Here is a 23,592-nt window from a genome sequence, read left to right on the forward strand (position 1 = left end):
GTGACTTGATCGTTCTTCTTTTTCCCTCTGTTTTGCAACCGAGAAGGCACCTCCTCCGCTAGTCACTGATATTCGCGAGTGGGTGAGTCAGGTTTTGCCCCATACGATGGGGATTCGTGAATAGTCGTCGTTCCATGAGAGATTCGGGCGTAGATCCTCTGGTGGTGATCACCTTGTTTTGCCCTTGCTCTTTGCCATTTGTTATGTATTTTCCTATTTGGTTTAAGCTTCTCTCGTTGGTAGGTCGATGGGTCATGAGGAGGGCGAGGGCTCCCATACCTGCTTTCCGTCAGTCGAGTCTCTCGATCGGACCTGCACCAATTGCGGCTGCAAGTGAGAGCGTTCTGACCACTGCTACTTTACAGACTACGGCCCCTCCCGGGCTAGGCCGTCGTAAGGTTTCTCATCAGGCGGAGGCTTTGCTTCTCGTGGTTCATTTAGTGGACGAATCGTCTCAGGATGACGTCGAAGAGGCTCCATTAAAGAGGCGAAGAGCAAGGGACGATGGGGTACCCTGGACTGAGGGGCCTTCGAGGGGCGATCCCGTGTTGGCAGTGTCCGAGCCTTCTGGTGAAGCCAATTTAGGTGAGGAAACCGTATCCCCCTCGGGCGTGGAGGTGGTTCCCGTTTCTGGCGTGGGGGAGACTACCGTCGTAGGGGGCAGAACTCGGAGGCCGTTGCAATCATTCTGAGTGGTCCATCGACTTCACAACATGCCCGTGCTCCCGCTTCGGCCAGCGAGAGGGTAAAGGGTGTAGTTGTAGATGACTATGAATCTGGTTCAGATATTGACCCCGAAGAATAAGCATGTTTGAGGCGGGATTCACTCGGGTGGAGGCGGGAATGGATGATTCCTCCCGCGTGATCGAGGTTGCTCCGGAGTGCGATTTGTTGGACGACACGGTGAACCTGGTGCCCCAATTTTCCCTTCTTTGTTCTGCTACTGAAAGCAGGGCCCTTCAGGAGATCACCTATGCTGGCCTATCACGGGGCATAGCCGGAATGTCTTTGAGGGTGAGTCTATTGCTTTCTTTGTTTTACGTCTTCTAGTCTTGCTAATTTTCTCTTTTTGTTCTCTTTTCTTTGTTCAGACTTTCATTTTGGAGACTGAAGTATCCGCCGCGAGGAGAGGTGGGCTGCCACTTTTGAGAAAATGGTTTCAAAATACCACCGATACCGTGATAAGTGCCGTGATATTTATGCACGACTCAGGGCGGGCGGCAATCCTCAGTCCCTTAGGGAGGAGTTGGAGTGGAAGGACAAGGACCTGATGCGGTCTATGGGCAAATGCAGCAAACTCAATGGGCTTCTTAGGTCTAAAGAAGAAGAGCTCGAGGTGGGCAAGAGTGTTTCAACTGAGTGTGTCGATCTTCAGGTGAAGGTGGTGGCCCTGCGGGCAGAGCTTGAGCAGAGTGACACTAGGGTCGTCGGTTTAAGTGTTGAATTGGCGGAGAAGGTGACCGAATTGGAAGGGAAGGCGACCGAGCTGGAGAGGGATGAGGGAGCTCGAGTAGCAGCCTTGGCGAGGGCTGCGGCGCTGGAAGATTCTATCCGCGTTCTCAGGTCTAAATGTGCCAGTGAGATGGAGATGGCCGCTCTGAGGGAGGCGTGGCTTGATGAGCGAATTGGCGAGCTTGAGAGAGACGTCTCGAGCATGGGTGATCAAATTAGTGCTCTCGAGGTGGAGAGGGCGCAATTGTTGGCTTCGACTCCTCCTGCGCCCGCCTCTGTTGATGTTCCTCGCCCTTTGTACGAGATGTGGGTCCATGCTAAGGCTCAGCGGGATATATATATAAGGGCTTGTTGGCAGCGGGGAATGTCTCTGAAGCCGCTTTCGAAGAGGTTCGTGTTAAAGCGCGTGAGGCCCAGCTTGCCTGCAGCTATGACCCCGCGACACCGGAGGCTGGTGGACATGATGAGGCCAAGGACGGGCTTTCCTCTAATGATGAGCATTCTGATGGAGAGGGTGACGGTGGAGACGAAGCCGCTGAACTGAGCGGGGAGAGAGATGACAGTATGGATGGGAATAATGCTGAGTGAAGCTTTTGTACTTAACTTTTTCCTCCTGTATTTAGTTAGTTGGATGGGGACCCCCTTTTAGCCCTTCGTAAGACGATATTTTCCTTTTGAATGGAACAGTTGATTTGTCCTTGATTGTATGTCTTTAGACTTTCCTTCTTTTTTCTTTTGAATTTCTTCGATCCTTTCAATGAGTTCCTGACTTTCGGTAGTTAATTCGAACGAGGTCGAATTTTGACATGCTAATTCTAGCGAGACAAAATAATTTTTTCTTGTTGATTCGAGCGAGGTCGAATTTGTTTTGTTGATTCGAGCTATGTCGAATTTTAATTTGCTAATTCAAGCGAGGTCGAATTTGACTTGCTAATTGCGAGGTCGAATTTGTTTTATTGATTCGAGCTAGGTCGAAATTATCTTGCTAATTTGAGCGAGGTCGAATTTGACATGCTAATTCGAGTGAGGTCGAATTTAGACTGTTAATTCGAGCGAGGTCGAATTTGTCTTGCTAATTCGAGCGAGGCCAAATTTGACTTGCTAATTCGAGCAAGGTCGAATTTAGACTGTAAATTCGAGCGAGGTCGAATTTTGTCTTGCTAATTCGAGCGAGGTCGAATTTTACTTGCTAATTCGAGCGAGGTCGAATTTAGACTGTTAATTCGAGCGAGGTCGAATTTGTCTTGCTAATTTGAGTGAGGTCGAATTTAGACTGTTAATTCGAGCAAGGTCGAATTTGTCTTGCTAATTTGAGCGAAGTCGAATTTAGACTTGTTAATATGAGCGGGGTCGAATTTAGACTTGTTAATTCGAGCGAGGTCCAATTTGTCTTGTGTTAGCATGATGTGTAAACTTGGTGGAGTTGCGTAAGAATTCCGTCTGTTGCTTCGCTTACTCATTTATTGGAGAATACTACATGTTGTTGTACGGTCTGTGCATACATTCGAGGAGTCCCAGTCTATCTAGTTCATCGCTTGGCCTCGAGAAGTAGTTGATAGGCCGGGCGATGAATGTCTCGCTCAAACTTCGGGGCGTCTCAATATATGTACGAGATTGAATTTTGGCTAGTTGTGTCGTCACATAGTGACTTTGGCGAGCGCGTGGGTGAGTTTCACATATTTGTGTTCTGTCTACATGTTGGAGAGATTCGTATGTTTTCCGGGCTGGTGACCCAGTCCCAGTCTATACCGGCTTTTCCTTTATGGCCTTGAGTACCAACTTGTTGGGGGGGGGGGGGTTTCGCTCGACCGTTGCTTGCAGGATGATATGACGCGGAGCATTTTCTTGGTGTGCTATTTTGATGGCGTTTGTTCCCTGTTTGCATGTTGGTGAGTATGCTCATGTTCCTGTCCCACTCTAAAAAGAAATAGCAAGTTAATATCAAACGAAATCGTTTGTAACCTTGACTTATTGGTTGACGGGTGGAAGGGAGCAACCGTGTTCCCTTCTTTGGCTATGTTTCATAGCTAATATCACTGCTTGAGCTAATATTTACCAAAATTGGATGACATCTCGTGGGTCTTTGGCTTGGTGTTTTTGCCGTCTCTGCTACTTGGGTCTGGAAAGTCCCTTCGATCTAATTGGCAATGAACTGAGAGTGCTGGCTTCAGATCCGATCTCAGCCTCGTGCTTAGTTTCGGCGTTGGTCGAATCTGAGCGCCTTGTGGGCTGATGACTTATTTCTCTCGTTAGGATTTTCGAGTTGAAGTCTCAATCCGATCCAGTCCCAAGTGCGTGAAGATACGGAAACATAGGCCGCACCACAAGCACACAGGCGAAAGGATGAAGTTACAACGGAGGGGAAGTAGAACTAGAACCGAGTTTAGATCTAGAGGAAACTAAAACTTTGGCTAGGAAATCCCCACAGACGGCGCCAAATTGTTTGACCAAAAAGTTTTAAGCTCTTCTTGTTAAACCAATTAAATAAGAAATAATGGAGTAAATCCTAGCCAGGGTAATATATTCTAGATCTGAGATAGAAAACGAGAATAAACAATCATGGCTGAACGTAAAACTTGATTACAGTCGTCATTGAATTCCATAGTGTAAGAAAAAGAAGACGGCTTCAATAATATTAAGTGATAACGAAGAATACATAAAGGAAAAGAATCACCATTCTTTAATAAGATAGACCTCCATACGTTATTGAAGTTGAACTACAGATAAAGATGCCAGGATCTTGGAATTCATCTCCCTTTTGGTGAAGGGCCTGGGAGGATAAAATACCTTCTCCTTCAGAGGGATGTATCTATCTGTATGTGTTCTCTCCCGTCCCCTTTACGTTACTCTCTCTCGTGGTATTTATACCAAATAATTTTCTTACCCGGCGGTCCTTGACCGGAGTACCTAAGTTCTTGGAATCTCCTGTAGAATGTTCCTCTAAAATGTCTAAGTACTGAGCTATCCGTTTGGGCCGAACTGAGTGCTCGACCTCTACCGTAGCTGAATCATTCGCCGATGTGTTGCTTCATGTACCTGACTTCAGCTCGGTTGACTCCTGGTCGTTCTTCATTAAGTGGAATTCTTTTTATCAGACTTCGACCTATACAGATGTATCAAGAGTTTAACATGCAGCTAGAGTAGAAAACAATGAAAGAAATCTGCATGTTTCTTGCTCTGGTCACAAAATGCCTCTTCTATTGAAAGCTTGGAGGTGAGCGGCAGTTGAGTGGAAAATCTTGAGAAGAAGAAAACGAAGGAGGAGAAAGAGGCCTGAAGTTGTTTAAAAAGTGGGTACAAGTTAAAACTTTTTTAAAAAGTGGGTATAGGTTAAATGGGAGGCGACCAAATAGGGCGCCCCGCACAATTTTTACTCCTTTGGGTGCCATGACCAATTCGGAATCACGCCAGTAATTAAAGCCCATCAAAGGAAGAATCGTTCTTTATAAAAGAAGAAGGGAATTTTACATACCTATACAATATTGAATACTTTATTACCCTCCCTACTCAAGTTTTAATTTAATTACATCCTATATACAAATTTACCAATTATATACAATTTAGGAATTAAATGAGTATCCCTTTATATTAGGAATCAATTATTTCCCATCCTTATTCTCTCTCCCTCCTGCGCTCTCTCTCTTTCGCTCTCTCTCTTTCTCTCTACGTCTCTCTCTATCTCTCAATCCCTAACTCCATTAATGTAGAGCAAGGGAAAGGAAAGCAGCAATTCCACCATTGACAACCATTAAAAAGCTTTGAAGCTTTGAATTCGAATTTGAGTTTTCAAAAACTAATATTTGTTTGGATTGGTATTTTTGCAAGCAATTGGGAATATTGTTTGGAGTTTATATCTCAATTTTGTGGGTGTTTTGGTGAAGATTAGACTTAATTTTGGCTGAATTTCAGATTGAAACTCGAAGAAGAAGACATGACATACATTATACTTATGAAATTGTAGTAAAGGTATAGTAAAATTGTAGAAAAATTGTATTCTCGTGTTTATAAATATTTTTTTATTTAAATATTGTATGACAGTTGAACAATATTTGTATAAAAATTGTATTTAAGTTGTATGATATTGCAGTTGTATATAACTGAGTAGAAATAATGTATGAAAGTTGTAGATAAGTTGTATAATATATAATTAGTTGATGAAATTTGTTTTTACTATACAGATACAAAATATAAAAAAGACATATTGTATAGAAATTGTATTTAAGTGGTATGATATTGGAGTTGTATATAACTGGGTAGAAATTTGTATGAAAGTTGTAGATAAGTTGTAAAATATATAATTAGTTGTATGAAATTTGCTTTTACAACTTTCATACATTATTTACATATATAAATAATGTGCTTTTGGGGCCCCCTTGTCAGCATACCCCTCTCTCTCCAACATTTCTAAAGATCCTTCTAATTTTTCCATATACCATTGCAAAAAAGGTACATTAATACCATCATTTTCTATTCCTCTACTATTTTCTCTTCATAATCCATTTTGCGTTCATAAATCCACTTGGTTGACTAATCACGCCCAACTCTAGTCCTAAAAAGGATAAGCGATCACTGCAAATATAATCTGGTCTAAAAGTCCAGAGTCGAATCCCACAGAGAACTAAGGTTTCACCATAATTGTTCAATATCGCTAAGAAGACAAGCTCGAATAAATTTCTCAATTACAAAGATTAAGATTCTTATATCTAACTAATTAACTAAGAAACTAAAGCAGTAAATTAACAACTAAAGATATTAAGGGTTGGAGATTAAATTTAGGAGGTATAGAGTTATGATTTCCCAAAATGTTGGAATCCTTCCCGCTATGTTCCCTACAATTTTGCCTATGTATTCTCTACTGATCGTGATCACTTTAGGTGGTGTAATTCTCTCTCGAGCAACTACAACAATTTACTAGACATATTCTCTCGAACTACGCTAGTTGGCTTTATCTAACCGCTCATTATGACCACGTCACGGCTTTGTTATTTCTAAACCTACCTTTAAACCCGCTGTATTGATTTCTCACATACGTTAGGAGTGACGTTGTTCAACAACCACCTAAATATGTATCCTTTCTCAAGCAACACATAATAAATAGGCACAGTCAATTGATGTCCATTCAATCAACTAAAATAAGCACGTAGTTGAACAAATAGAGAAATTAAAATGCTAAATTATATTAAAACATAATAAGAATTTATCCTATAAAGGGTTCTAACAAAACTCTAGATAACAAATTAGCTATTCATAATAGTATGCATAACTACAATACTAGAATACATAACCAATAATGGAAATCGGAAGAAGGAAGTGAAAAACTCGTAGAAGAGTTCTCCGCCTTGCTCCCAGTGTGTTCTTGTCTCCTTAGGTCAAATCCCCAGTTTCCTTAGCCTCCTTAGGTCTAAATTATGTCAAAAGTATGTCAAAGGTGCTCAAAATACTATTTTTCTATGTATATATACCAAGTAGGGTCGGGCCCAAACAATTATACCTTCTCCTATGCGAAAAAGGACACTTTTCCAGGTCAGGACGTCCGCACTCGCGGATTCAACCGCGGATTTTACCCAGTTTCTGCCTCACATCCGCGGCCAGTGCACGGCCGTGCACTTGTCGCGCATTATTCACCTTGTTCTGTTTGAAATTTGGAAAAATGTAAAACACCAAAAGTCGTAGCGCTTTGAATTAGCTTTCCAACCATATATTGTGGAGCTCAAATGGAGTTCTGAGCGAAAAGTTATGCGCATTTTACTAGACAGTGGGCAATATGCCTACTCGATTCTTCGTTCGTTCTTAACTATCATCCGTTGATATACAAACACGATCTCGGCTTAATTCCTTGGGCTTTTACTCAGACTTCAAAGCTCCAAATCACTTGAATTCATTCCATAACATCTACATAGCTCGGAATCACTCCTACAAGGCATAAAACACACAATTAGTGCAAAACACTAGCGATTAAAGCGCAAACTCAACTGAAGTGCAGTGAATTGGAATGTAATAATCGACTAAAATACATAATTATAGCATATCATCAACACCCACACTTAAACCATTGCCCGTCCTCGAGCAATCAAACTACACTTTATATAGACACGACCATTTTAAACAATTCTCCTAACTCATCAGACCAAGAATATTTAAAATAGACTAAGCACAAAAGTGTAACATCTTCACCTCAAGATTTGACTCACAAGTACCACGGATTATTCACAATTCACCCACTTACTCTAACATAGAGGTCACTGACATTACCTTTCCTTTATGAATCAGGTGCCCTCACACAACAAGAGTTTCCACACAATAAAATTTAAGAACACTTAGGAACTCAAGATAGAAAGAATTCACTCAATCTCAGAAATAACATTCATATGCCACAAAAGATGCACCATAGGCTTGCCCGTAGTGTACTACTCTACAAATCGAGCTCATTCAGTCTAGGATCAAGTAGGACTTTATTTGGTTATAATGTAGGCTGCGGGACAGGTAGGATACATTTAGATATAAGAGTGACTACACCCCTTAAGCACTTTAATACACATACTTTAACATTTAAAATCCCACACTTATGTGGAACCATAACTCCACCTTCACTTCAATATATATTAACTCCATACTTCTTTAAGCACAATTACATCAAGAGTCACCACTTATCAAGGAATATTTTTTTTCACAGCAATACAACTATTTTTTCCTTTTTTTTTTCAATTCAAGCGGCTCTTACTTTTTCAAAACAGTGCACATTTCTCCTTATTTCATTAGTTCCACTCAAAAGCCAAACCAACCACCCCACACTTTAACTTTTACACAGTTCATAACAATTCAAGTGCTCATGAGAGGTTAAAAGATTCAAATAGATGGTTAATTCAAACAAATGGGTAAGGCGTGTAATGTGGTTGCCAAAGAAACAGGATTACAGGCTCAAAGGGGTTAACTACGATACATAACAATTAGGCGGGTAAAATATATATATGGCTCAACAAAGAAACGCCTATATCATTTCCAAGACTGAACAAAACTACTATTTCGCTTTGCAAACACACGGGGCAAGTTCTAGGCATCAAATGCAATGCACAAAATAACACCCAAACCTCACACACATATGGCACATAACTCACTCAGGATTGGATTCATCAAGACACTCTAGTCAAAGCAGTTAAGCTAAGTTAAGATCATACAATTTTAGGTACTTCTACAAGAGTCAAAAACTGAGCTTAAGCGTCACAACCAAAGTATTCACTATTCTCAAGGCATAACAAAGTCAAGAGATATTGATTCAATTCAATTCATCTCACACTGGCTCCTACTCCTAAAAAATAAAACTAAGTACATCCGATTCAAATAAAACCCTTGGAAAAGAACCGGGCACAAAGAAAAACCAAGGGGGAATTGCTACACTACCTAACAAAAGAAAATCTTTTTGTCCTTTTTCTTTAGACTTAAATCCCTCAAGAAAATTGTCTAATAGATCCATCGTAGGGAAAAGTCCAATCTTTTTAAAAAAAAAATGTTATTCAATTAAACTAACATAGCTAAAGTAGCATAGAAAGTCACCCAGAAAATCTCCTCATCCCACTCTTAAAATTGTGCATTGTCCTCAATGCACATCATAACTATAAGAGGGTAAATGAAACTCCCTAGTAGGCCAAAGGCCGAAGCACTAGTAGCTCATGGGGTACTCAGACTTCCCCAGGCTTGGTCCTTCGTGCGGGTACCTCACACTTAGTTCCAACCATCTGGTTTGCTGTTGTATCCTTCCAATAGCTTTGCTTTCCATGATCCTGGAAAATCAAAAATCAACACTACAAACATAATACAATTAGACAAATAAAAAAAATAAAAGAAAGCAATAAAGCTGGGTTGCCTCCCAACAAGCGCTTCATTTAACGTCGCGGCACGACGCAAATCACTTTCTTCCTCTACCTCGAGCTTATAAATTGAACCCCCCATTTGGCATCAGGTTTTCGGCTATGCTCTAGGGGTGGAGGAAAAAATCTAATTGGCCCAAGCAACCATTGTACTATTCTACACTTCTTGGCGTTTAGATGAGGTATGTAGTCCTGTCTTTCTGGCAAGAAAAATTCCAGAATGTAGGCACCTTGTTCCTCATTCCTTGACTTCTTAATCGGCTCGGATGACTCTATTTCCATATCATCATCCAAGCACAACGTAGAAAAATGTTTGGAGTGAGGACCAATGCGCTCACACACATGAACTTCAGGATTTTCAGCATCCTCAACATCAATGATACTAGAGTCAAAAAAATTTATATCATCAATGTCTTTGGCCGACTCTAGTCTCACTTCTACAACATTGACATCCTCAAATTGTAGTTGGCTAGGTTGTTGATGTTCTACTCTGACCTCCTCAATTAACACCTCAAATTCACGCTCTTTTTGGCTCCTATCCCCAAAATTGGCTTGCTGAGCATTAAAAGCTTCAACCACTTGACTCACTTGAGCCTCCAAGTTGCGAATAGTTTCCTTTTGCCTTTCTATCTGCAATTGTTTTTCATTATTTTGTTCCAGAAGGCACTTTAACATATCCTTGATCTATTCAGGTCTGCATCCCCAGGTTCTTTGTTCCTATTAACTTCACAAGAAAAGGTAGAACCATCATAGTAAGGGATTGGGGGAAGATAAGAAATATAAGTACAACCATGAAAGTGACCATTTTTATCACCACACACATCACACACATTCCACAAATAAGATTGAGTTGGTGCACATAACTCGCTCTTGGAATAGTTTGATAATTTTGATACGGGTGGTTTCCTTCACAATATGTATGAGGATCAATAGTAGAATTATCTACACTTAAATTCCCATAATTCCAAGATGACATGTTTCTCAAATCAACAGTTATAATTAAATAAAATAAATACAAAAAACAAAACAAAACAAAACAAAATAAAAGTTCAAACTCAAAACCTAGCAATATATACAGCTACAACTACACCGTTAGTTCCCCGGCAACGGCGCCAAAATTTGATCATGCCCAACTCTAGTCCTAAAAAGGATAAGCGGTCGCTGTAAATACAATCTGGTCTAAAAGTCCGGAGTCGAATCCCACAGAGAACTAAGGTTTCCCCTTAATTGTTCAATATCGCTAAGAAGACAAGCTCGAATAAATTTCTAAGTTGTAAAGATTAAGATTCTTATATCTAACTAATTAACTAAGAAACTAAAGCAGTAAATTAACAAGTAAAGATACTAAGGGTTGAAGATTAAATTTAGGAGGTCTAGAGTTATGATTTCCCCAAATGTTGAAATCCTTCCCGCTATGTTCCCTACAATTTCGCCTATGTATTCTCTACTGATCGTGAGCACTTTAGGTGCCGTAATTCTCTCTCGAGCAACTACAATAATTTACTAGACATATTCTCTTGAACAACGCTAGTTGACTTTATCTAACCGCTCATTATGACCATATCAAGGCTTTGTTATTTCTAAACCTACCTTTAAACCTGCTGTATTGATTTCTCACATACGATAGGAGTGACGTTGTTCAACAACCACCTAAATATGTATCCTTTCTCAAGCAACACATAATAAATAGGCACAGTCAATCGATGGTCATTCAATCAACTGAAATAAGCACGTAGTTGAACAAATAGAGAAATTAAAAGGCTATATTATTTTAAAACATAACAAGAATTCATCCTACAAAAGGTTCTATCAAAACTCTAAATAACAAATTAGTTATTCATAAAAGTATGCATAGCTACAATATTAGAATACATAACCAATAATGGAAATAGGAAGAAGGAAGTGAAAAACTCGTAGAAGAGTTCTACGCCTTGCTCCCAGTGTGTTCTTGCCTCCTTAAGTCGAATCCCCGGTCTCCTTAGCCTCCTTAGGTCGAATCCCCGGTCTCCTTAGCCTCCTTAGGTCGAATCCCCGGTCTCCTTAGCCTCCTTAGGTCTAAATTATGTCAAAAGTATGTCAAAGGTGCTCAAAATACCGTTTTTCCTTGTATATATACCAAGTAGGGTCGGGCCCAAACATTTATACCTTCTCCTACGTGAAAAAGGACACTTTTCCAGGTCAGGACGTTCGCGGCCGTGGATTCAACTGCGGATTTGGCCGCGGATTTTACTGAGTTTCTGCCTCACATCCGCGGCATGTGCGCGGCCGCGCACTTGTTGCGCATGTTTCACCATGTTTTGTCTGGAATTTGGAAAAACGTAAAACATGAAAGTTGTAGTCCTTTTGAATTAGCTTTCCAACCATATATTGTGGAGCTCAAATGGAGTTCTGAGCGAAAAGTTATGTGTATTTTACTAGACAGAGCGCAATATGCCTACTCGATTCTTCGTTCGTTCTTAACTATCATCCGTTGATCCCCGAACACAATCCCGTCTTAATTCCTTGGGATTTTACTCAGACTTCAAAGCTCTAAATTACTTGAATTCATTCCATAACATCTACATAGCTCGGAATCACTCCTACAAGGCATAAAACACACAATTAGTGCAAAACACTAGCGATTAAAGCGCAAACTCAACTGAAGTGCAACGAATTGGTTTATAATAATCGATTAAAATACGTAATTATAGTTTTCATCAGTGACTTACCCCGTTAAAGATAAAGTTAGGACCTTTGAAATATTTCAGTTTGTCACATCTCCTTTTTTACCACCCCAGAGGGGGTATATAAGGGAGTTTTTCCAATTAAAGTGACATTATTCGACATGGGATTATTTTATTTAATTTTTCAGAGTCGCCACTTGGAATAGTTTATTTGGTGTCCCAAGTCACTGGTTTATTTTAAATCCCAAATCGAGGAAATTTTGATTTTTATTTTAAAAGTCTGCAAACCAGAAATTCTAGATAAGGAATTCTGTTAACCCGGGAGAAGGTGTTAGGCATTCCCGGGTTCCGTGGTTCTAGCACGGTCGCTTAGTGATTATTACTTGGCTTAAATGTTTAACTACTCATTTATAGGACCTATGTGCATTTATCTTTTACCGCTTTTAATTGCTTGATTATTCGTAATTAAAGAATTGAGTTACACGTACGTATACTCTTTTCTTTTGGCGCGTCAAAATCATGTCACGCGAACGTGTCCACAATTAATAACGTTTGTTTATTTTATTAAGAAAAGTTTGGTTGAAGTTGCGAGAACGCATCCCTCAGGTTACTTTTAGAATTAAATTCGCAATTATGTTACGCTAACGTATACATAATCACAATACTAATCTAAATCGGGCCTAAAGCAAACTACGATAATTTAAGATTATTTTAATACTAAGTTAATATTTATATGAGGGCCATAGGTTATTTGAAGGAAAATGGCACGCCTCAAACTGTTTTTACTATAAAAAAAAGGGGTTTGCATTTTATTGATTAAGACTAACTAATTTTGAAGCTCAAACTAGGAAATCTTTAAACTAGAAACGGGAATGCTGGGGTTAGAATTATTATTAGACAAATGTTTTGGGCCAGGACATTCAACATGGATAAATCCATAAGTACTCAGCTTTAAAAGAAGCTGGATCTGGGCTCCAAATTTGGGCCCAGCAGAACGCTATTTTCAGGATTGAATTCGACTAGTTTTTACCCACATTGGGCTTCAGGCGGGCCCAGTTGTGAATTTACACCGGCTGGGCCTATCCACCCTTTTTGCATTCTTAGCCATAATATACACATAAATCACGGGCTACAAGTTAACTTTTTTTTTAAATAGAGGAAATTCAGATTCACAACTCAAATTTGAATGTTAATCGTACTACATACGATTTGCAAGATAAAAGAAACATCACATTTATGCCATGACCTATGAGAAAAACCTGGATTTGTGCTTAGGACCCAGGCCCAATGGCCCAGGTCCAGACTGATTTCGCAGGTCAGTTTCGATTGTGCCTTAATTTATTATCAAGCATTTTTATAGAGTCAGACTTGAGTCCTAAACTTAAAACCAGTTTTTGAACATAGATGAACAGGCCTTTGAAATTGCTGGAATCAAATAGCTGAACTAAACTCAGTAGCCAAACGTTGCCCCTTTTTTAAACATAGCATACTAATACACCTTTAAAACATAGCTAAATAAACTACTGGGACTGCATTAACTAGTATATAAATTTATAAAGTCCAGTCCAATTTATTATAAATTCCAGAATTAAATAAGGTACAAAATATGAACTACATTAGTGTCTTAAACTAAATTGCAACAAAATGAAAAGGGGAAGTTCCTAAACTGCTACTGCTCCAGCTTTGAATGAGCCAAGATTTCATGAGTTTGACCATGTGAGAAGGGTCAGATTCACAAAAACATCTTCAAGTAGGGACCTACAATGTTACCCAGTTAATCCTAACACAAAAATGAGTAAAGGAAAGACAATGTTGTCAATAGGTCTAACCATGTTTAATGTCAGCCCTATAGACATGCAAAGATTTCCAAACCATGATTTACTTCATAGCTCTCATTTCAGTAAAGGAGAAAAGAGGGGAAGTGGAAATAACTTAAACACATACTAAAGAAATCAAGATTATTATGCACTATTAAGGGATGAATCTGACCATTTAAAGAGTCAGATTCACTTTCCTTTTGTGCTGCTATAAGAGAGGAATTTTTTAACATAGATTTCATAGGCGTATATACTGATTCAGCGAATGTTGAGTTTTAACACATGTGCAGCGCAAACACAGATTTCATGATTAAATTCAACAAAACATTTAAACTAACATTATCAGATGGTTCAATCAACTCCAAATTCAAACAGTCATGATTCCCAGACTCACATCAAAGACCAGCTAACTAAACAAGTTACAAATACAGATTTTTTGAACTCAAAATTGATTCCATTCAAGATGAACATTGTACATACCTTGAAATTAAAAAATATGGCAGAGGAATGACCAAATAAAGGTCAAGAAAACCAAAAGAGGAAAGGAAACCCAAACTTCAGTAGCAAACCAGCAAAAACAGCAATAAACCCAGACCAAATGAAGATAGTTTGAAACCAGGAAACCAGCCAAATGAAACAGAGAAATCCTCCCCTTCAAACCATATTTTAAAACTTGTAAAGAATCAGAAAAATGAGAAGTTTTGAAGTTTTCTCAAGATTTCTGGAATCTGAGATTTTTCAGAAAGAAATAGAGCTTTTGTGCAGTAAAAATGATGCTCAATCTCTGTCCAAATCAGAAGGAGAAGACCCACCTATATATAGGCTATCTAGGGAGGGTATATCTTGGGTATATTCCTTATCCTAGACCTTTGAAAATAGTACAATACAACTGTCCTTCCTATCCTAATTCAGCATCTTTTGTAACAGCTAGGACAGCTATACATTTTTGATTTTTTAGCCTAAGTAAAAATCCCATTTTACCCTCTAAGTTACTTCCTATTTCATGTTTAGCCTAAGTTCTGATTTTAAAACAATTGCAACTACTTTAGGCTTTTAAACAGGTGATTAAATTACCCTAAAGTATTGTATTTCTAATTCTGAAATTAAACCAAGGTTTTAAAGTGGTTGTTCAGAGGCTCAAATCTAAGCTTAACACCAATTAAACCTAAGTAATCACATGTATTAGGCAATTAAGACTCAGATTCAAAAAGGGTTTACTCAATTTTAACCAAGTCTGAACTGAATTAATTTAAAGCTGAATTAGGCAATTAACCAACATGAATACTATCCTAATTGAATCAAAGTATACTGCAAACAATCTTGCGAGAGGAATGATCATGAGAGGAAAGGAAAGAACAGAGGCAAAACAAACAAAATAATTAGAAACTAACATGCAACTTAAATTCCTAATAATGAAAACTAAACAATGAAACTTGTTAAAACAGAGGAAAAGGGAAAATAACCTAAATCATGCAACTAATCAGAAATGTGAACAAGAAAAGGGAAAAGAAAACAGAAGAGAAAATGAAATCATGGGGAAACAGAGTAAATAACAAACTAAACTAAAAACGAACCCTAAACTACTGATTGGTTCCTAATGACTAAATGCAGAAGGAGACGACAATTCATGAATAATAAAAAGAGAATTTAAAACATGCAGTTACATACAAAACAAACATAATAAAAAAATCAATCAAAGGAAAGGAGAAAGAGATGGCCAAGAGAAAAGAAAAAAGAAAAGAAGATAGAAAAATAGCCCAGAAAATTACCTATAGTAGAACCAACTGGATCCGGAGGACTTGGTTAGAGTCAGGACTGATTAGGGCAACTCGAACAATAGGTCAAATCCACATGGATCAACTGCTCTTATCAAAAGCAGTTGACCCATGTAGAATTGAGCCATTTAAAAACTCCCGGAATCGACTTGGTAGAAGTTTTTTAGGGTTTCAAAATCTAAGATCCAAAATTCGACCAAATTGGGGCCGATTTGGAGGGGGCTAGTGGTAGCATAGGGTTTAGAGAGGGGCAAGGATAATAGGGTGCAAATTTGGAGCGGATTGGAGCATTTAGGGTTTTTGACTTTGAATCTCGGATTTGAGATTCGAAGCGTTTGAGGGTGATTCGTAGGGATTGGGTTGGAGATTTGTAAAGAGGAGGGAAAGGGGAGTCTAGGGTGTTAATTTGGTAAAGATTAGAACACCGGAACCGCCGTGAGGCAAATTCCAGTGGCTGTTGGCGGCGGAGCGGCGAGAGAATAAAGGGGCGGCTAGGGTTTGGTCTTTTGAGAGAGGGGAGAGATTGAGTGAGGGTTGAATTGGGGGGGGGGGGGGTGGTCTCGTTAGGACAATTATATATTAATTGACTGCCTAGTTCCGAGCCGTTGGATTACCAAAATCCAACGGCTGTGATTAAATCTCCACAAAACGGGGTCGTTTGGGGACCGGGGGAGCTGGACCGGGTGTATTTTAGTTTGGGCCTGGGTTGGAAATATTTCGGGTAGTTTTTTGGGCTAGGACATGGGTATAAAATCAACCCAATTGAAACAAATCCAATTTCCAAATTATCCCCCTTTTTTTATTTTCTTTTCTTTTCTCCTCTTTCTTTTTTTTCTTTTTAATTAAAAATCTTAAATTATCTAAAAATGTGAAATTAAACTAATTAATTAATTATAAAATTATAAACATCACTTAATTCTAAATTAAAAGAAAAAATCAATAAATTAAAAATTAAAAGACAAAAGATGTAAAAATGAGCTATTTTTGTGATGTTAAAATTTCTATAAAACAAATAATCATTGATTAATCCTAAAAATATAAAAATAAAGCCTGAATGCAATGCATGGTATTTTTGGTATTTTTCATGATTTAATAAAATTAAACATGCACAAAGATGCAAACAATTAAATAAAAATTCTACAAAAATTTCTAAAATGGCAAATAATTAACAAAAATCTATTTTCTTGGGATTTTATAGGAGTATTTCGTATAGGGAAAAAATCACATGCTCACACAGTTCAGATCTCAATAAACCAGGCCCTAAGGGAAATCTAAAAAATGAATTTTAAACAAGAAACTCACACAATATCACTTAGCAATAATCACTAGGTAGACGCAAAAGCGTGATTGAAGGGAAGAAAAATAAGGAAAGAGAAGAGGAGAAAAAAAAAAAGAAAAAGGGTGTAACTAAATCCCTTGATTGTCACGACCCAATTCCCGAACCCGGTCGTGATGGCGCCTCGCATGAAGACAAAGCCAGCCAGACCAATACAGAACACCTCTTTTAAGCAGTTAATCATCATTAAACAATTATGAAGCATGATTTAATAACAATAATTTGCGGAAACATAGATAATAATAGTAGAACCATCCCGACACAGCCCAAACCGGGGTGTCACAAGTCATGAGCATCTATAGAGTGAAATTACAACTACAAAGCCGGAAATATACAAAATAGGATTTATAAATAAATGGAAGAAATGCGGTGCCGCGAACGCTGGCGGTCACCTCGCTTACTCCGATGGCATAGTCTCTAATCAGCTCAGAACCCGCTACCAGGTGAACAAATACCTGCATCTCAAACCGGCCAAAGCTCTAGCTCGCTATGCCCTTGTCTCTCAAATCGGCCTCCTCGCGCGTCGAATTTCCAATCGATCCTCTTCGAATCCCTCTTCAATTCCTCCCAAAGAGCTCTCAAAATGTTCAACAATGGTGGAAAAATGACTTAGGCTCGCGAATGAAATATTTTTAAACCTTCTGCCCAGCTTCTGGGACCCCTTCTACGCGAACGCGAGGGCCTTCCCGCGTTCGCGATGCACAAATAACTCTTCGCCCAAAATTACCCTTCGCGAACGCGTCTGAAGACCCGCGAACGCGAAGCTTTAACCTCCTGAACCTACGCAAACACGACACCTGAAACGCAAACGCGGAGCACAAACAAACGAACCTTCCGCGAACGCGAGAGACCAAAACGCGAACGCGAAGCACAAATCTCAGGGACCCCAACTTCCTCCTTCGCAAACGTGGCCCCAGGCTCGCGAACGCGAAGGCCAAAATAGGCCTGCACCTGCTGTTGCATTTTCTGCATTTTCTTCCAAGTTCAAAACTTACCGATATCCATCCGGAATCATCCCGAGGCCCCCGGGACCTCAACCAAAAGCACCAACGCATCTTAAAACATCATTCAAACTTGTTCCAATCCTCAAAACGCCTCAAACAACACCAAAACCATCAATTCACATCGAATTCAAGCCTAAGTTCTTCTAAAACTTCCGAAACACGCATTTGATCAAAAACCCAACCAAAACACCTCCGAATGACCTGAAATTTTGCACACACATCCCAAATCACATAACGAAACTACAGAAACTCTCGGAATTCCATTTCGACCCTCGGATCAAAATCTCACCTATTGACCGGAAATCGGCAAAATACTAACTTCGCCAATTCAAGCCAAATTCTACACCGGACCTCCAAAACCACTTCCGATCACACTCCTAAGTTATAAATCACTCAACGAAGCTAACTCTTGGTCAAACCTATCAAATTCAAAGCTTTCAACTGAGATTGTTCTTTCAAATTCATACCGATTTCCGTGAAAACCAAAACCAACGATCTACGTCAGGCATAACACATTACACGGGGCAAGTCATACCTGAGAACTGGCGATCAAAGTGCAAAAGCTCAAAACGACCGGTCGGGTCGTTACATCCTCCCCTACTTAAACTCACGTTCGTCCTCGAACGTACTCAAAGTTGTTTTAAAAGCCAACCAATAGCTGAATAACCTTACCATGCATATACCCGGGGGTGATCCCACGTCACCCCTATCTCTTATAGGTCCGAATACACGTAGTAGCTAAAATTACACAATCCAATTTAGCCCATAAATCATAGAACCACATTTCCACTACCGATATCATCCACAAGACCAAAATCTCACATCTATACTCTGAATAAGCCCGAACCAGCTATAATAACCCATACCTGCAACCTCAGGTGCAATTACATGATAAACTACATAACTTTAACGCTCGCAGCAATAACTTCTATTCACAGCAACTGTACACAACACCCAAATACCGATAGAAAAACTCTCATCAACTAAGTCTCATTCCAACACTTTCATATGCTGCCAATGATCAATGAAACACGCAATAACCCGTAACCATTTCTCAGATCAACCATTCATGAAGCCGCTTATCCTCTGGTAATACCATAGCAAATTTCCGAGCCGAACCTCGATCTTACCCTTCCGACATGTTGAAATCGAATCCGTTCGCATTCAGTAATGATCCCAACGATCTCCTCTAATCCAACACACCACTCTGGTGACATGACACGTCAATACAGGCCTAAGCCACAACTAGCATAATACACGCACCAATATGCAACGGTCCGAACACACTCAAATCATGAAAATGGTTCAAATGGAAGAGCTGTACCACACGCTCACCAGTACCACCACAACACAAGGTTGAGAACCCGTCTCACATCATAGAATAGAACACCCGAATCTAACCCGCAAGGTCATATCTCCACATAGCCTCGCTGTAATGCACGATCCTATCCAAACACTGCTCCACATGAGACACCTCAAGTCACTATGCCCGAAATTGACAACCACGCACAATTTAATGTCTGGAACCAAAGCAAACATTACACCCTCGGTGAAATAAGTAACATATACCACGCAAACCCGATAGGACATAACCGATACGCCATTCACCGAGCAACGCCAAATTACTTTTCCCACTCGACTTCCACTATGAACCCCAATAGACCGCACCATATGTGCCCATAACCAACAAATCAAAACGTCTCACAACACAGAAAGGAAACTCATAGATCTCCCATATCACTGATAAGCTCAACAACGGTCGAATCAATACCTCCCTCAACAATGCCATTCGGAGCCAACCAAGCCGACTCAAGATAGAACACTCACTCACAAGACCCCAAATAAGAAAGGCAATCCTTCCCAGCCGTCCGCTAGGTCTTCGAAATATAAAAATCCCCAATAGGACATAATCCGACGAACATCGCCACTCAATCCGTGGCATTTCCCGACATAGCCATCCGCGCCATCTTATCGCAATAGTTCAGAATAACACAACACGGAAACAACCAGTCTACACCCCAATATCATATCCAAAACCTAACATACCAAGCAAAGAAAGATCCACTCGAGCCTCCAAATCTCGGTAGTCACTAAACAGTGCCGACACACACGATCTACAACCACCTCATAGCCTGTATATGAGAACTTCCGTCTCCACATCCACCCGGCACATGAATCATCATATCCGATCCCAATTTCGCCGTCCGAACATGTGCACACCTTTAATACCAAGCATTCCACGATAAATACTCTAAAATTTCCCTGTGCCACCAAGCAAACCCGAATACCACCAGTCGATCCAACATGAAAATGCCGCAATACTACCGAAGTGCTATCAACTTAATCACATTTCCCTTTTTCTGAAACCTATACTCTCGTCAAATCACTTCCAAATAACAATACCATTTCCTTAATCATCTGAGACTACCCGTTGCCTAAGAGTGTTATGAACTTCCTTTCAGAACTGAACTGAAACCTCATACATGCAAATCTCGATCTTCCACAACATACCGCATATACCGTACCATCCAAGGATAACAGGAAAACTTTTATCTCCCTTCCGAGCCACAGACATCTAAGCACTCGACTAGTCAAGAACTTCCATTGATCCCATCTAGAAGAAAAATCATTACACATCTCATGCCTCTCATATTCATAGAAAATGCACCTTTCCAACCACGGTAGGAATCAATGAGAACTCTCCCAATTCCGTTAGCACAATTTAAACTGCCAGAACTGAATCCTTCCAACTAGACCAAGCTAAGCAAGCCATCAAACCCTTGAGCATTGCTGCAAAATACCTGTAAGAACCCATTACCTCGAACACATATACAGAATTGATCATATCCTTACCATACCGATTCGTTCGACTATCAAACCATTCCATCTATCTAAATTTCCTTCTGATCCGTTTTCAACTTGATGCTCCCTCTTGTTGTAGTACCACAATCTCTCTACAATCTCTCAATCCCAGGCTCACTACACGAGACCCAAGCACAAGACCACACTGTCTAGGACCCATAAGCCGCTGAATACTCTCTCAAATATTACCAGAAACATCACGCTCCCGAATACTTTAATCTGAAGAACTTCCTGCGAATCCGGATCCGTTACCTTTACTTTCCTGATACTGATACATAGAACCCCATAATTAACATAGAAATACCACAAATCTGAACCTCTTCCAATGAAAACACAGTTTCTAACCACACATGCAACTTTAAAATACCCGATTGTTTCCTGCAGGATCTTGAACACATTAGAACCATTCTCGAAAGTCATTCAATCTTATTCAAACTAAAAATTACCTGACCTAACGAACAGAACCACCCGTGCCTCATCGGCACTCCGATACCGCAAAATGAAATCCTCGTCCTAATATAAACACGCAACTTCCTGCTCTATGCGCCGAGCATTCTTTACCAACAACAACTTAAGACATCCTGTGATTCTCTCTCCCCATGAAGCATAATGTAACCTTTGTCAAAATTTTCCTTTACTCTAGCCATAGCTAATTCACTCGCATGCCCCAAACTGGAACCAACATAGCACCTAACCGTGCAATCAGCTGCTCACAGCAGACTCCCCCACTTGGCTCGAAGCCATAGATCAAGATACGCTCAATAACTCATAACACTTCTACTCTATTGATGCCACAATACCATAGTGAGATTAAACTCAAATCATTTGTAAGCTTGTGCAATCACAGATCATCTAGTACCGCAAATCTTCTGAAATTCTCGCATTCACCCCCGCAACAGCTAAGCCCACTCTTTTAGGCGACCCGAAATTTAAAATTTCAACACGCACTTTTCAATTACACATGCGATCATCTAATATACACATAAGGATTACACCACTTCAGAACACTCCGCAGGAGATAACCCGCCTGCTTCGCCTCAATATGACATTTCCGCATACCTTCCACCGTCATACACATTACACAGTTACTTAGTCTTTCTGAGTCTGAACTCATACCGCAACATAAAATTTACCTCACTCTCAACTGGAAAACATGAAAAGATCCTTCACACGCCCATAACTCGGGGCTATACCTCGAATCACAATGGAATTCAAACACCTAATAGTTCTTCTATCATCCAGGAGGCCTTCCTTGTCACTTCCAAGTCACATAGATGCATCTCACAGTACTAACATACTCATCACATAGCTATCCAGCCGTCACTTCCACTAATAGGGACAATACCGAACATATAAGTTCAAAACACTTGCTCACACAATCAGCACCTCGGTGCTCAAGCCATAGGCAAAGATCCGGCCTCAAGTCCTCCAGACTGGCCCAACATATACTCACGGAGATTACACCTCGCCCCTCGATCGGGGAATCACAAGCCATCAAGGCACATTTGATACTGAGCGCTCATGCGCACATACAAACGCGTGGAAGGAATTTCAAGAGTTTCTCTTCAAGCTGAATCAAGGACGCACGATAAGAATTCAAGAATGTGAAGTTTTCCTAAAGGTTCTGCAGCCTCTCAAGGATAAATACAGACGTCTCCGTACCGATCCGCGAGACTCTACTAAACCTGCTCATGACTTGTGAGACCTAGTAACCTAGGCTCTGATACCAACTTGTCACGACCAATTCCCGAACCCTGTCATGATGGCGCCTCTCGTGAAGACAAGGCCAGCCAGACCAATACAGAACACCTCTTTTAAGCAGTTAATCATCATTAAACAATTATGAAGCATGATTTAATAATAATAATTTGCGAAAACATAGATAATAATAGTAGAACTATCCCGACACAGCCCAAACCGGGGTGTCACAAGTCATGAGCATCTATTAGAGTGAAATTTCAACTACAAAGCCGGAAATATACAAAATAGGATTTATAAATAAAAGGAAGAAATGCGGTGCCGCGAACGCTGGCGGTCACCTCGCTCACTCCGATGGCATAGTCTCTAATCAGCTCAAAACCCGCTACCGGGTGAACAAATACCTGCATCTCAAACCGGCTAAAGCTCTAGCTCGCTATGCCCTTGTCTCTCAAATTGGCCTCCTCGTGCGTCGAATCTCCAATCGATCCTCTTCGAATCCCTCTTCAATTCCTCCCAAAGAGCTCTCAAAATGTTCAACAATGATGGAAAAATGACTTAGGCTCGCGGATGAAATATTTTTAAACCTTCTGCCCAGCTTCTGGGACCCCTTCTACACGAACGCGAGGGCCTTCCCGCGTTCGCGATGCACAAATAGCTCTTCGCCCAAAATTACCCTTCGCGAACGCGTCTGAAGACCCGCGAACGCGAAGCTTTAACCTCTTGAACCTACGCGAACGCGACACCTGAAACGCGAACACGGAGCACAACCAAACGAACCTTCCGCGAACGCGAGAGACCAAAACGCGAACGCGAAGCACAAATCTCAGGGACCCCAACTTCCTCCTTCACGAACGCGGCCCCAGGCTCGCGAACGCGAAGGCCAAAATAGGCCTCCACCTGCTGCTGCATTTTCTGCATTTTCTTCCAAGTTCAAAACTTCCCGATATCCATCCGGAATCATCCCGAGGCCCCCGGGACCTCAACCAAAAGCACCAACGCATCTTAAAACATCATTCAAACTTGTTCCAATCCTCAAAACACCTCAAACAACACCAAAACCATCAATTCACATCGAATTCAAGCCTAAGTTCTTCTAAAACTTCCGAAACACGCATTT

At 40.4% G+C, this 23,592-nt stretch overlaps 1 long non-coding RNA gene across 1 annotated transcript; it reads right to left on the reverse strand.

The window, feature by feature from the left end:
• Positions 1-13,530: 13,530 nt before the first annotated feature.
• Positions 13,531-14,563, reverse strand: LOC109238240. Its single transcript, XR_002069715.1, has 2 exons — positions 14,278-14,563; positions 13,531-13,738 (listed from the first exon to the last, which is right to left on the reverse strand). It is a non-coding gene; the product is annotated as an uncharacterized LOC109238240 (long non-coding RNA).
• Between the last annotated feature and the right edge of the window lie 9,029 nt (positions 14,564-23,592).

Source organism: Nicotiana attenuata, unplaced genomic scaffold (assembly GCF_001879085.1).
Source record: "Nicotiana attenuata strain UT unplaced genomic scaffold, NIATTr2, whole genome shotgun sequence".
NCBI classification, from domain to species: domain Eukaryota; kingdom Viridiplantae; phylum Streptophyta; class Magnoliopsida; order Solanales; family Solanaceae; genus Nicotiana; species Nicotiana attenuata.